Source organism: Hylobates moloch, unplaced genomic scaffold (genome assembly GCF_009828535.3).
Source record: "Hylobates moloch isolate HMO894 unplaced genomic scaffold, HMol_V3 SCAFFOLD_6, whole genome shotgun sequence".
Lineage (NCBI taxonomy): Eukaryota > Metazoa > Chordata > Mammalia > Primates > Hylobatidae > Hylobates > Hylobates moloch.
Genome location: NW_026652281.1, coordinates 79,967,853 through 79,983,871, shown reverse-complemented (window position 1 = coordinate 79,983,871; position 16,019 = coordinate 79,967,853).

Below are 16,019 nucleotides of genomic sequence, written 5' to 3'. Positions count from 1 at the left end.
ATATATATGGTCTTGCCCTGTCACCCAGGCTGGAGTGCAGTGGCATGATCATAGCTCACTGCAGCCTTGAACTCCTGGGCTCAAGCAATCCTCCCACCCCAGCTTCCCAAATAGCTGGACTACAGGTGTGTGCCACAATGCCCAGCTAATTTTTAATTTTTTTTTTGTAGAGACGGGGTCTCACTATGTTGCCCAGGCTGGTCTCAAACTCCTGGCCTCAATCAAACCTCCTGTCTTGGCTTCCCAAAGTGCTGGGATTACAGGCATGAGCTACCGTGCCCCGCCTCACACTTACTGTTTCATTGAGTCTCACAACACCCTTGTCTATAAGGTGTGAGGAGCCCCATTACGTGGAAAATGAAACAGGCTCAGAGAGGTTAATTTTTTTTTTTTTGACACAGAGTCTTGCTCTGTTGCCCAGGCTGGAGTGCAGTGGCATGATCTCAGCTCACTGCAACCTCCGCCTCCTGGGTTCAAGCGAGTAGCTGGGACTACAAGTGTGCTCCACCACACCCAGCTAATTTTTTTGTATTTTTAGTAGAGACAGGGTTTCTCCATGTTGGCCAGGCTGGTCTCGAAATCCTGCCTCAGGTCATCCACCTGCCTTGGCCTCCCAAAGTGCTGGCATTACAGGTGTGAGCTACTGTCCCCAGCCTTGCACTCATTATTTCATTGAGTCTCCCAACATCCTTGTCTATAAGGTATGAGAGCCCCATCATGTGGAAAATGATTCATGCTCAGAGAGGTTAAATTACTTGCTTAAAGTCACACAGCCAATTCCAAAGTTACTTATGGGAGTGTAGCCTACCTTGGTAGAAGGAAGGAGGCTGTCTACTAGCTAGAAGTTGGTGGAAAAGGAGAGAACAAAAGGCAAACCAAAAGAGAAATTCCACGCAGAATAACTTCTGCTTCGCACAGAAACTTTTGCTAGAACTCTTGGGAATGAGTCTCTCTTTTTCTGCGGGGACCACTCAGCAGGGAGGACACGGGCTGGAGCTGCCCGCCTGAGAGAGAAGGCCGTGTGGAGTGGGCAGCATCAAGACGGGAAGGGAACCACGGTCCTGAGAATGGAGATTTATTTAATTTGTATAAGCAGAAAACTTCCAGATCGAGTCGACAAAAGACTAATTTGAATTATAAAAACAGAATCAGGCTGGGTGCTGTGGCTCACGCCTGTAATCACAGCACTTTGGGAGGCTGAGACAGGAGGATCGCCTGAGGCCAGGAGTTTGAGACCAGCCTGGGTAACATAGTGAGACTCTATCTCTACAAAAAAATACAAAAATTAGCTGGGCATGGTGGTGGGCACCTGTAATCCCAGCTACTTGGGAGGCCGAGGCATGAGAATCAGTTGAACCCGGGAGGCGGAGGTTGCAATGAGCCGAGATTGCACCACTGCACTCCAGCCTGGGAAATACAGCAAGACTCAGTCTCAAAAAAACAAAAAAAAAAACAAAAAAAAAAAGAGAGAGAGAGAGAATCACGGCCCCTCAGTCAATTTCCAGACTTGAGCCAGTTGACAGACCCAGAACCCCTTGAATGAGAGGCCGTGTCCACTTGCGGAAGGACCCCACTACACTACTGACAATTTATGCTGTTAATCTTTCTCCCACCCTTCCATAGAGAGACCTCCGGGTTCTTACCAGGGTAACTGATCTTTCAGGGACTACCAGACACTGGCTCTGAGCTGGCATTGATTCCAGGGGTCCCAAAACATCATTGTGGGCCTGCAGTTAAAGTAGGGGCTAATGGAGGTCAGGTAATTAATGGAGTTTTAGCTCAGGTCTGACTCACAGTGGGTCCAGGGATCCCTGGACTCATCCTGTGGTCATTTCCTCAGTGCCAGAATGCATAATTTGCACAGACATTATACTTAGCATACTTGCCATACTTAGCAGCTGGCAGAATCACCACACTGGCTCTCTGACTGGTAAGGTAAGTACTATTATGGTGAGAAAGGCCAAAGGGAAGCTATTAGAGCTGCCTCTACCTAGAAAAATAGCAAATCAAAAAGAATATCCCATCCCTGGAGGGATTGCAGAGATTAGTGCCACCATCAAGGACTTGAAAGACGCAGAGGTGGTGATTCCCACCACATCCCCGTTCAACTCTCCTATTTGGCCTGTGCAGAAGACAGATGGATCTTGGAGAATGACAGTGGATCATCGTAAACTTAAGCAAGTGGTCACTCCAGTTGCAGCTGCTGTACCAGATGTAGTTTCATTGCTTGAGCAAATTAACACATCTCCTGGTACCTGATATGCAGCCGTTGATTTGGCAAATGCCTTTTTCTCCATTCCTGTCCATAAGGCCCACCAGAAGCAATTTGCCTTCAGCTGGCAAGGCCAGCAATATACCTTTGCTGTCATACATCAGGGGTTATCAACTCTCTGGCTTTGTGTCATAATCTTATTCAGAGAGACCTTGATTGCTTTTCCCTTCCACATTATATCACACTGCTCCATTATATTGATGACATTATGTTGACTGGATCCAGTGAGCAAGAAGTAGCAAACACACTGAACTTATTGGTGAGAATTTGTGTGCCAGGGGATGGAAAATAAATCTGACTAAAATTCACGGACCTTCTACCACAGTAAAATGTCTAGGGGTTCAGTGGTGTGCGGCCTGTCAAGATATTCCTTCTAAGGTGAAGGATAAGTTGCTGCATTTGGCCCCTGCTACAATCAAGAAAGAGGCGCAATGCCTAGTTGGCCTATTTGGATTTTGGAGGCGACACATTCCTCATCTGGGTGTATTACTCTGGCCCATTTATCAGGTGACCTGAAAGGCTGCCAGTTTTGAGTGAGGTCCACCACAGGAGAAGGCTCTGCAACAGGTCCAGGTTGCTGTGCAAGCTGCTCTGCCACTTGGGCCATATGACCCAGCAGATCCAATGGTGCTTGAGGTGTCAGTGGCAGATAGGAATGCTGTTTGGAGCCTTTGGCAGGCCCCCATAGCTGAATCACAGCAGAGGCCTCTAGGATTTTGGAGCAAGGCCCCGCCATCTTCTGCAGATAACTACTCTCCTTTTGAGAGACAGCTCTTGGCCTGTTACAGAGCTCTGGTGGAAACTGAATGTTTGACTATGGGTCGTCAATTCAACATGCAGCCTGAACTGCCTGTCATGAACTGGGTGCTTTCTGACCCATCTAGCCGTAACATGGGTTGTGCACAGCAGCGTTCCATCGTCAAATGGAAGTGGGATATACGTGATCGGGCTTGAGCAGGTCCTGAAGGCACAAGTAAGTTACATGAGGAAGTGGCTCAAATGCCCGTGGTCTCCACTCCTGCCACCCTGCCTTCCCTCCCCCAGCCTGCACCGATGGCCTCATGGGGAGCTCCCTATGATCAGTGGCCAGAGGAAGAGAAGACTAGGGCCTGGTCACAGATGATTCTGCACGATATGCAGGCTCCACTCGAAAGTGGACAGCTGCAGCACTACAGCCCCTTTCTAGGACATCCCTGGAGGACAGCGGTGAAGGGAAATCTTCCCAGTGGGCAGAACTTTGAGCAGTGCACGTGGTTGTGCACTTTTCATGGAAGGAGAAATGGCCAGATGTGCAATTATATACTGATTCATGGGCTGTAGCCAGTGGTTTGACTGGATGGTCAGGGACTTGAAGAAGCATGAGTAGAAAGTTGGTAATAAAGAGATTTGGGGAAGAGGTATGTGGATGGACCTCTCTGAAGGGTCAAAAACTGTGAAGATATTTGTAACCCTCCTGCTCAGCAGAGGAGGATTTTAATAATTAGGTGAATAGGATGACTTGTTCTGTGGATACCACTCAGCGTCTTTCCCGAGCCACCCCTGTCATCTCCCAATGGGCGCATAAACAAAATGACCACGGTGGCAGGGATGGAGGTTACTCATGGGCTCAGCAACATGGACTTCCACTCCTCAAGACCCACCTGGCTACGGCCACTGCCCAATGCCCAGTTTGCCAGCAGCAGTGACCAACACTGAGCCCTCGATAGGCACCATTCCTCGGGGTGACCAGTCAGCTACTTGGTGGCAGGTTGCTTATATTGGGGTTCTTCCATCATGGCAAAGGCAGAGGTTTGTCCTCACTGGAATAGACACTTACTCTGGATATTGGTTTGCCTATCCTGCGTATGATGCTTCTGCTAAGACTACCATCTGTGGACTCATGGAATGCCTCATTCACTGTCACGGTATTCCACACAGCATTGCCTCAGACCAAGGCACTCACTTTACGGCTAAAGAATTGCAGCGGTGGGCTCCTGCTCATGGAATTCACTGATCTTACCATGTTCCCCATTATCCTGAAGTAGCTGGATTGATAGAACGGTGGAATGGCCTTTGAAGTCACAATTACAATGCCAACTAAGTGACAATACTTTGCAGGGCTGTGGCAAATTTCTCCAGAAGGCTGTGTATGCCCTAAATCAGCATCCAATATATGGTACTGTTTCTCCCATCGCCAGGATTCACCAGTCCAGGAATCCAGGGGTGGAAGTGGAAGTGGCACCACTCACCATCAACCCTAGTGATCCACGAGCAACATTTTTGCTTCCTGTTCCCACGACATTATGTTCTGCTGGCCTAGAGGTCTTAGTTCCAGAGGGAGGAATGCTGCCACCAGGAGACACAATGATTCCCCTAAACTGAAAGTTAAGATTGCCACCTGGACACTTCGGGCTTCTCTTCCCTTTGAGTCAACATGCTAAGAAGAAGGGAGTGAAATGTTGGCTGGGGTGATTGACTGGACTATCAAGATGAAATCTGTCTACTACTCCATAATAGAGGTAAGGAAGCGTATCCGTGGAATACAGGAGATCCCGTAGGGCGTCTCTTAATAGTACCATGATCTGTGATTAAATTCAGTGGGAAACTACAATAGCCCAATCCAGGCAGGACTACAAATCGTCCAGACCCTTCAGGAATGAAGGTTTGGGTCATTCCACCAGGTGAAAAAAACCACAACCTGCTGAGATGCTTGTAAAAGGCAAAGGGAATATAGAATGGGTAGTAGAAGGTGGTAGTCATCAATACCAGCTATGACCACATGACCAGTTGCAGAAACGAGGACTGTAATTGCCATGAGTATTCCCTCGTTATTTTGTTAAGAACATGTTTGTGCATGTATACACTAAGAAAATATCTTCATTTTATTTCCTTTATCATGTGACATAAGATTTATTGACCTCATATCAGCATTTATGTGCTGTTAACTTTATGTAATAGCATTTAGGTTAAGGATTGGTGTGCTTCTGGTTGTATGAAGAATAGCTGTATTATGTTAGGTGTAATTATAAACTTTTTTTTTTGGAGACAGAGCCTCATTCTATCCCCCAGGCTGGAGTGCAGTGGTGTGATCTCGGCTCACTGCAACCTCCGCCTTCTGGGTTCAAGCCATTCTCCTGCCTCAGCCTCCCGGGTAGCCGGGATTACAGGCAAGTGCCACCATGCCCAGGAAATTTTTGTATTTTTAGTAGAGATGGGATTTCGCCATGTTGGCCAGGCTGGTCTAGAACTCCTGACCTCAGGTGATCCGCCCGCCTCGACTCCCAAAGTGCTGGGATTACAGGCCTGAGCCACTGCACCCGGCCTATTATTGTTTTTATTTGAAAATTATGTATGGTTTCAGGAGATGTATATGGGTTCAAATTGAAAAGGGGTGGACTTGTGATAGTTATTATTGAGTGTCAACTTGATTGGATTGAAGGATACAAAGTATTGATCCTGGGTGTGTCTGTGAGGGTGTTGCCAAAGGAGATTAATATTTGAGTCAGTGGACTGAGAGAGGCAGACCCACCCTCAATCTGGGTAGGCACCATCTAATCAGCTGCCATTGTGGCTAGGATAAAGTAGGCAGGGCTGGGCGCATGCCTGCAATCCTAGCACTTTGGGAGGCCGAGGCGGGTGGGATCACCTGAGGTCAGGAGTTCGAGACCAGCTGGCCAACATGGTGAAACCTGGTCTCTACTAAAAATATAAAAATCAGCCGGGTGTGGTGGCGGGCGCCTACAATCCCAGCTAGTCGGGAGGCTGAGGCAGGATAATCGCTTGAACCTGGGAGGCGGAGCCTAGATGGCGTCATTGCACTGCAGCCTGGGTGACAGAGTGAGACTCTGTCTCAAAATAAATAAATAAATAAATAAATAAATAAATAAATAAAAGCAGGCAGAAGAAGTTGGAAAGAGCAGACTTGCTGAGTCTTTTGGCCTTCGTCTTTCCCCTGTGCTTCCTGCCCCCAAATATCGAACTCCAAGTTCTTCAGCTTTTGGACTCTTGGACTTACACCAGTAGTTTGCCAGGGGTTCTTGGGCCTTCAGCCACAGACTGAAGGCTGCACTGTCAGCTTCCCTAATTTTGAGGTTTTGGGGCTTGGATTGGCTTCCTGGCTTCTCAGCTTGCAGACGGCCTGTTGTGGGACTTCACTTGTTATCGTGTGAGTCAACTTTCCTAATAAACTCCCCTTCAAATATTTATCTATCCTATTAGTCCTGTTTCGCTAGTGAATTCTAATATAGAGGTCCTGGATCCACTTGTTCCTGAAGCTGGATCCACCCATGAACTGTTCAGCTGCAGGAGTTAATGAGCATGCTTCTTTGGCTTGGCTTAGCTTCATCTGCGTTTCTGTCGTTTGCACATGAAAGCATCCTGACTCATCTAGACAGGATGCTGTGGGAGCACCAGCCTTCATCAACAAGGCCCCATCTCCAGGCACCTACCATCTGCTGGGCAAGGTGCCATTGCTGTAGAGACACTCGGTTCTTACTGTGACCCTTGTGGGAGTTCTTCTCCTTATCACCCTTTCATAAACAAGGAGTGTGGTGGGCAGCGGCAGCCCTTCTGAGCACACCCCGCTGCTGGGATTCTCCCTGGGGCTGCTGGCTCTGGGGCTGTGGGCGGGGGGCTCCAGGGCTGGGCCTAAGCTAAGGCTTATATAAGCCTGATGGGTGGACGCTTGGAGTATCTGTGGCCCTGAGAGGGCTGGGAGGGTCCTTGGATCCCTGAGAAAGACAGGGAGGGAGGCCGGGCGTGGGTGGCTCACACCTGTAATCCCAGCACTTTGAGAGGCCGAGGTGGGCAGAACACCTGAGGTCAAGAGTTTGAGACCAGCCTGGCTAACATGGTGAAACCCTGTCTCTACTAAAAATACAAAAATTAGCCAGGTGTGGTGGCTGGCACCAGTAATCCCAGCTACTCAGGAGGCTGAGGCAGGAGAATCACTTGAACCCGGGAGGCAGAGGTTGCAGTGAGCCCAGATCTCGCCATTGCACTCCAGCCTGGGTGACAGAGCGAGACTCCATCTCAAAAAAAAAAAAAAAAAAGAAAGAAAGACAGGGATGGGGTCTCTGGCCTCCTACCTACACGCTGGGGGTCTCTATCCCTGCCTCCTCCCCCTCGCCCCCTCGTGTACCTGGGAGGCCCCTGTGCATGTCTCCCTGTCACCCGTCTGGCTCTCAAGCTCACCAACCTACTTTCTGTTTCCAGGTCCCCCCAACATCTCGCACCCCAAGCCTCCCCTCTCCCTATTCCATCTCTGCTTTTGTGTCTGCCTGGCCCTCAGTCTCTCCACGTCTGCCCCCGTCTCCCTGTGTCTTTGTCGCTGTGTGTCTCAGGGTCACCGCGCCCCTTTGGCTCTGACTCTGTCTCTTGTCTGTTCATGTCTCTCCAGCTCTCTTCCTCTGTCTGTCTCTCTCTCTCTCTCTTTTTCTCGCTCTTTGGGAACTGCTCTGTCTCTCTCATCTGTCTCTGCATCTCTGCCCTAGTTTTGGTCTCTGTCTCGGAGATTCTCCTTCTGGTCTCTGTGTGGCTCACTGTCTCTTGCTGCGATCTCTCTCTTCTCTGTCTCCCTCCTCCTCTCCCTGCCCCTCCCTCCCCACATCCTGAGTTGTCTTTGGGGAACCGGAAATTTGGGGGATCAGAGAGATATTGGGAGGCTCAGTGGCTGCTGCTGAGAGATAATGCGGGTGTGTGGGGGCTGGGGGTGGGGGTGGGAGCCCAGAATCCACTGCGCCCTCCTCCTGGCCCTGGGACACACAAAGGCAGTGGCGTGGGGGAGGTTCTGTCCCCTCTGTGGGCCTCAGATGTGAACCCGCTTCCCTCACGGGCTTGGGGTGAGGGCAAATCCAGCAGCCAGGGCAGAGGTGGGGCTTGGGCTAACAAGGGGCGGAGGGAGAGCGCCCTCCAGCAGGTGTCTGAAGGTGAGGCCAGTGGGGGCTGGCAAGGGCCTGAGAGGAGGGGAGGCTCTGGCCTGGCATCAGGGGTCTTCCAAGGACTCTTGAGCCCATGCCTTCCCTTCCCTGCACCTCAGTGGTTCTATCTGTACTGTGGTGGGCTTATTTATTTAACAGACACTTGCTCTGAGACAGTCTTTAATCTTCACAACAACCCTATGAGTTCGTACTAACTCCATTTTACAGATAGGGCGACTGAGGCACAGAAAGGTTGAGTGACCTGCCCAAGGTCACACAGCTAGGAACCCTCAAAATGACAGAACTCTGATCAAATTAGGTTGGTCATTGTCAAAGTCTGAGCTGGCTGTATGCATGCCCATTTTAAACAGAGGCAGAGGTAATTCACCTTAAATCCTGGAGAGATGCCGGAATTACAGGCAGTGGCTCAGTCCTATAATCCCAGCACTCTCAGAGGCTGAGGCAGGAAGATTGCTTGAGGCTTGGAGTTCTAGACCATCCTGGGCAACATAGTGAGACTCTGTCTCTCCAAAAAAGAAAAGAAAAAAATTAAGATGAAAATAACAATAGGCCGGATGTGGTAGCTCATGCCTATAATTCCAGCACTTTGGGAGGCTGAGGCAGGCAGATCTCTTGAGACCAGGAGTTTGAGACCAGCCCGGCCAACATGGTGAAACCCCATCTCTACTAAAAAATACAAAAATTAGCCAGGTGTGATGGCACACACCTGTAATCCCAACTACTGGGGAGGCTGAGGCGGGAGAATTGCTTGAACCTGGGAGGTGGAAGTTTCAGTGAGCTGAGGTCGCGCTGCTGTACTCCAGCCTGCGCAACAGAGCAAGACTCCTCTCAAAAAATAAAAATAGGCTGGGCGCGGTGGCTCACACCTGTAATCCCAGCACTTTGGGAGGCCGAGGTGGGCGGATCACAAGGTCAGGAGATCGAGACCATCCTGGCTAACACGGTGAAACCCCGTCTCTACTAAAAATACAAAAAATTAGCCAGGCGAGGTGGCAGGCGCCTGTAGTCCCAGCTACGCGGGAGGCTGAGGCAGGAGAATGGCGTGAACCCTGGGGGGTGGAGCCTGCAGTGAGCCGAGATCGCGCCACTGCACTCCAGCCCTGGGTGAAAGAGCGAGACTCCTTCTCAAAAAAAAAAAAAAAAAATAAAAAATAAAAATAAAAAAATAAAATAAAATAAAAATTTAAAAAATTAGCTGGGTGTAGTGACTCCAGCCTGTAGTCCCAGCTACTTGGAAAGCTGAGGCAGGAGGATTTCTTGAGACCAGGAGTTTGAGGCTGCAGTGAGCTATGTTCACTCCACTGCACTCCAGCCTGGGCAAGAGAGAGAGATGCTGACTCTAAAAAATTAAATATAAAAAAATCCTGGGGGCCAGGCCTGGTGGCTCACACCTGTAATCCCAGCACTTTGGGAGGCTGAGGTGGGCAGATCACTTGAGGTCAGGAGTTTGAGACAAGCCTCGCCAAAATGGTGAAACCCCATCTCTACTAAAAATACAAAAATTAACCAGGGGTGGTGGCATGCACCAGTAGTCCCAGCTACTGGGGAGGCTGAGGTGGGAGAATAACTTGAACCCAGGAGGCGGAGGTTGCAGTCAGGCAAGGTCTCACCACTGCACTCCAGCCTGGGTGATAGAGAGACTCCATCTCAAAAAAAAAAAAAAAAGGCAGAAAACTAATAAGAAAGTGAGAACAGACAGTTATGGATATAGTAAAAGTCACAAATGGTGAATGTAGATTCAGAAGAATGAAATTTTAGGAAACCCAAAGCCCACTGGTGGCTGACAACCCTTTTCTGGCTCTACCATCTCTTAATCACAGCCTGGCAGCACCGTCGATCACCCGTCCGAGACCACAAGGCCACTGGGTGGCAGGGCTGGGATCCCAGCAGCCGTGGCAGGCTGTGGAGAGGCACCAGAGCCTGAGAGACCCTCTGCATCCTTCAGAGCTCCTGGTGGCAAGCAACAGAAACCAACCGGAGCTGTTAAATGCTGGAGATTAATGGGAGGGCCAGCCAGGCACAGGGGATCATTGGAGAGGGGAAGCCGTCCTGGGGACAGTTGTGCATAGCAGGGACTACTGTTGCCCTGCCCAGACACCCCAGCCCTGTGTCAGACCACTGGCTTGGCCCTAACTGTCCCTCCCTCTCTGTTCACCAGCACCTGTGATTGGCCTAGTCCAGGCTCCACATCCAGTTCCAGGCTGCCTGGAGGTTGGGGAGAGAGTTCTCCCCATAAATGAAGTGGGGCACAGGTCCCTCCAGAATCCACAATTGAGGCTTCTCCAACGTAATTAAGGACCATGGTGATGGAATTCTTCTCCCAGGCCTCCTCGCCCTACCTCTGGGCCTGACTCCTGCTCCACCAGCCTTGCTTGGAGCTCCTCCCACCACCTGCTGTGTGGGGGTGAAGGGAGTCAGATCAAATCCATGGCTTGTAAACCACTCCAAAGCTGATTCAGGGATTCAGCAGACATTGACTGTATCGAGGCAAATATGAGGCTTTGAGGGGTTTCTGTTGACCTAGCCTTTCTCTAGGACAAATCAGTTTGTTGTTATTATTTATTGATGGATTTTTTTTAGAGATGGGGTCTTGCTCTGTTGCCCCGGCTGGAGTGCAGTGGTGTGATGATGGCTCACTGCAGCCTCAACCTCTTGGGCTCAAGTGATCCTCCTGCCTCGGCCTCCCAAAGTGCTGGATTACAGGTGTGAGCCACCACGCCTGGCCATAATTTATTATTTTTTCCATAGAAAATAATGATCCATTTGAATTTGCAAAACAAGTCTATGCTGGTAAAGGTGGGCTTTTTCCCATTCTATGTATATTGGGGCCACTGGCAGTATTTCAACCACCCACCTCCCCCACTTGCTCCCTGAGTCAGTCATGTGGGCCTTTTTGCTTCCTTGACACCCCAAAACCACCAGGCTCTTTTCTTCCTCTGGGTTTTTGCACTTGCTGTTCCCTCTGCCTAGAGCTCTGCCCCCATAGCCTCACGTGGCCTCCTCCTTCCATCATGTAGATCTGGCTGAAGTTTCCTCTCCTAGGAGGAGCCCTCACCCTCCGCCCCATGTAACTGTGTGTGTTCCCATCTATCCCCCTGCATCCCATTACCCCATTGAGTTGGCTTCCTAATGCTGATCTCTCTTTTTTTTTTTTTTTTGAGATGGAGTCTGTCTGGACCTGTTGCCTAGGCTGGAGTGCAATGGCATGATATTGGCTCACTGCAACCTCCACCTCCTGGGTTCAGGCAATCAATCCTTCTACCCTAGCCTCCCAAGTAGCTGGGACTACAGGCATGTGCCACCACGCCTGGCTAATTTTTGTATTTTTAGTAGAGATGGGGTTTTGCCGTGTTGGCCAGGCTGGTCTTGAACTCCTGTCCTCATGTGATCCACCAGCCTTGGCCTCCCAAAGTGCTGGAATTACAGGCTTGAGCCACCGCGCCTGGTTATAACGCTGATCTCTTTATACATTTGGTGTTTTTGTCTATCCTCCTTGGGACTGTGAGCTCCCTGTTCATCTCTGTCACTCCAGGGCCCAGCAAAGAGCTTGGCACAGAGTAGCTGTTCGAGAATCATGTTGAGCAAATGAATTAAAAAAGAGCTTAAGACAAACACGTGAGGCCCTTAACAACAAGTTCCTTCCAGTCCTAACATGTGGTACGTTCCCAGCTTTAGAGAAAGCACTGTCTAAAGGAGAGACTGCAAACTGATTGCTCACCAACGTGTTTAATTTTTTTAGATGCTATGGTTAAAAAAAACCCCACCACATAAGATAACATTTACCATCTTAACCATTTGTAAGTGTATAGTTCAGTAGTGTTAAGTATATTCACATCGTTGTGCAACAGATCTCTAGAACTTTTTCATCTTGCAAAAGTTGTTTTCATCTTTGCAAAACTAAAACTCCCTACCCATTAAACAGCAACTCGTGGCAACTGCCAGTCTACTTTCTGTTTCTTGTTTTTGCATGTGTATGTGACTGGCTTATTTCATTAGCGTAATGTCTTCCAGGTTCATCCATGCCGTAGCGTGCGATAGGATTTCCTTCCTTTTGAAGGTTGAATAATATTCCATTGCATGGTGCTACAATTAAAAGTCCTCTCCAAAACTCATGTTTAATTGCCATCGTGATGGTATTAAGAGGTGTAATGACTGGACACAGTGGCTCACGCCTGTAATCCCAACATTTGGGAGGCCAAGATGGGAGGATGGCTTGGGCCGAGAAGTTTGAGACCAGCTTGAGTAACACAGAGAGACCCTGTCTCTACAAAAAATTAAAAAATTAGTCAGGTGTGGTGGCACATGCCTATGGTCCCAGCTACTTGGGAGGCTGAGGTGGGAGGATGGCTTGAGCCCAGGAGGTCAAGACTGCAGTGAGCTGACATTGAGCCACTGCCCTCCAGCCAGGGCCACAGAGCAAGACCCTGTCTAAAAAAAAAAAATAGATCATTTTACCAAAGTCCCAGGTTCTTGGTGCTGTGAACAAAGAATTGGAGGAGACACACAGAGCAAGAAGCCAAAGTTTACTAAGCACAGTAACACACTCTCAGAGTGGGGAGAGCAGACTGACCTCTGCAAAATGAGATCAGCACCAGTTTGGTGTATTTTGAGTCTTTCGATGTGTTTTCTTTCCTGAGTTGCCTAATCTTTAGCAAGTAGATGCCTTTTGCCTTTTGATTGATGGGTGGGGTTTAATTTCTCGACCTCTGTGAGCTTGTGTGTTGCTTCCATCCCATAATTTTAAGTACATGCATGATATGCAGTCCATACGCATGAGCTTTAATGACCTGATTATCATATAGGGTCCGTGTTTTTTTTTTTTTTTTTTTTCTGAAACGGAGTCTTGCTCTGTCACCCAGGCAGGAGTGCAGTGGCACAATTTCAGCTCACTGCAACCTCCATCTCCTGAGTTCAAGCGATTCTCTTGTCTCAGCCTCCCGAGTAGCTGGGATTACAGGCGTGCGCCACCACGCCCAACTAATTTTTGTATTTTTAGTAGAGACGGGGTTTCACCATGTTGGCCGGGCTGGTCTTGAACTCCTGACCTCGTGATCCACCTACCTTGGCCTCCCAAAGTGCTGGGATTACAGGTGTGAGCCATCGCTCCTGGTCCATATGGGGTCCTTTTAAGGATACCTTTTCTGTCTTGTGCAAATCCCTGAGGGGACTGGTTTGGTCTGGATCTTGCCAACCAAGGGCTCCTTACTTCTTGATCTCACTTTTGTTTTGGCTCTCCTGCTTCTGCTCCTACTCATTCCACCCTCTATCCAACCTCCAATTCCCCCTGCTATTCTCCAGCCTCAGTCGGACTGTTAAGGTGATTGGGCCCTGAGGACTTTGCCCTCATGCATGGATTAATGTCATTATTGCCGGAGCAGGTTCAGCTCTCTCTCTTGTTGTCTCCTGCAAATGCTTTCTTGCCCTTCTGCCTTCAACCATGGGCTGACACAGCAAGAAGGCCCTTGCCAGATGCAGGCCCCCAAGCTTGGACTTCCCAGGCTCCAGAAGTGTATTTTTAACAATTTCTTTTTCTGGCCAGGGACAGTGGCTCATGCCTGTAATGCCAGCACTTTGGGAGGCTGAGACGGGCAGATCACTTGAGGTCAGGAGTTTGAGACCAGCCTGGACAACATGGTGAAACCCTGTCTCTAATGAAAACATGGTGGGCACCTGAAATCCCAGCTACTTAGGAGGCTGAGGCAGGAGAATTGCTTGAACCAAGGAGGCAGAGGTTACAGTGAGCCGAGATCGCACCACTGCCCTCCAGCCTGGGTGACAGATTGAGACTCCATCTAAAAAATAATAATAATAAAATTCTCTTTCTTATTAATTACCCAGTCTGTGGAGTTCTGTTATAGTGGTACAAGACAGACTAAGACATATGGATATACCATATTTTGTTTATCCCCTCATCCTTCAATGGCCAGTTGGGTTGCTTCCACCCCGGCTACTGTGAGCAATGCTGCTATGAGCATGGGAGTGCAGCTACGTCTTCAAGATCTAGCTTTTAGGCCAGGCATGGTGGCTCACACGTGTAATCCCAGCACTTTGGGAAGCCAAGGTGGGTGGATCACCTGAGGTCAGGAGTTCAAGACCAGCCTGGCCAACATGGTGAAAACCTGTCTCTACTAAAAATGCAAAAATTAGCTGGGTGTGGTGGTGTGCACCTGTAATCCCAGCTACTTGGGAGGCTGAGGTAGGAGAATCGCTTGAACCTGGGTGGAGGAAGACTGAGCTCCAGCCTGCCAGCCTGGGCGACACAGCAAGACTTTGTAAAAAAAAAAAAAAAAAAAAAAAAATCTAGCTTTTTATTCTTTTAAATATATACCCATAAGTGGGATTGCCAGATCATATGGTAGTTCTGTTTTTAACATTTTGGGGAACTGCCATCTTATTTTTCATGAAGGTTGCACCATTTTGCATTCCCACCAACAGAGCACAAGAGTTCCAATTTCTCTATGTCCTTCCCAACCCTTGTTATTTTCTGTTGTTGTTTTTTTTTGACGGAGTCTCACTCTGTTGTCCAGGCTGGAGTACAATGGTGTGATCTCTGCTCACTGCAACCTCCGCCTCCCGGGTTCAAACAATTCTCCTGCCTCAGCCTCCCAAGTAGCTGAGATTATAGGCACGTGCCATCACACCCAGCTAATTTTTTTTTTTTTTGGTATTTTTAGTAGAGATGGGGTATCGCCACGTTGGCCAGGCTGGTCTCGAACTCCTGACTTCAGGTGATCCTTCTGCCTTGGCCTCCCAAAGTGTTGAGATTACAGGCATGAGTCACTGCACCCAGCCCTGTTTTTTGATCATAACCATTCTAGTGGGTATAGAGTGGTATCTCGTGGGTTTGATTTGCATTTTCCTAAGGATTTGTGGTGTTGAGCATCTTTTCACACATTTGTTGGCCATTTGTATATCATCTTTGGAGAAATGCCTATTCAAGTATTTTGCGCATTAAAAATTTATTATTTTTTTTTTAGAGACTAGAGTCTTGCTATGTTGCCTAGGCTGGCCTCAAACTCCTGGGCTCAAGCAATCCTTCTGCTTCTGCCTCCGTAAGTACTGGCATTATGGGCATGAGGCACCACACCCAGTCTGCCCATTTTTTAAATTGGGTTGTTTTGTTGCCGTTGAGTTGTAGGAGTTTTTTAAAAGAATATTTAGGATATTAACCCCTTAGTAGATATATGATTTGCAAATATTTTCTCCCATTCCATAGGTTGCTTTTCACTGGGCTGATTGTGTCCTTTGATGCACAGAAGTTTTTTTTGTTTTGTTTTGTTTTGTTTTTGAGATGGAGTTTCACTCTTGTTGCCCAGGCCAGAGTGCAATGTTGTGATCTCAGCTCACTGCAACCTCTGCCTCCCAGGTTCAAGAGATTCTTCTACCTCAGCCTCCCAAGTAGCTGGGACTACAGGCTCTCATCACCATACTCGGCTAATTTTTGTATTATTAGTAGAGACAGGGTTTTGTCATGTTGGCCAGGCTGGTCTTGAACTCCTGACCTCAGGTGATCCACCTGCCTCAGCCTCCCAAAATGCTGGGATTACAGGCGTGAGCCACTGCTCCTGGCTGATGCACAGAGGTTTTTAATTTTGATGTAGTCCTATTTTACCTTTTTTTTGTTGTTGTTGTTGTCTGTGCCTTTCTTTTCTTTTCTTTCTTTCTTTTTTTTTTTTTTTTTGAGACAGAGTTTCACTCTTGTTGCCCAGGTTGGAGTGCAGTGGCACGATCTTGGCTCACTGCAACCTCTGCCTCCTGAGTTCAAGTGATCCTTCTACCTTAGCCTCCGGAGTATCTGGGATTATAAGCATGTGCCACCATGCTTGGCT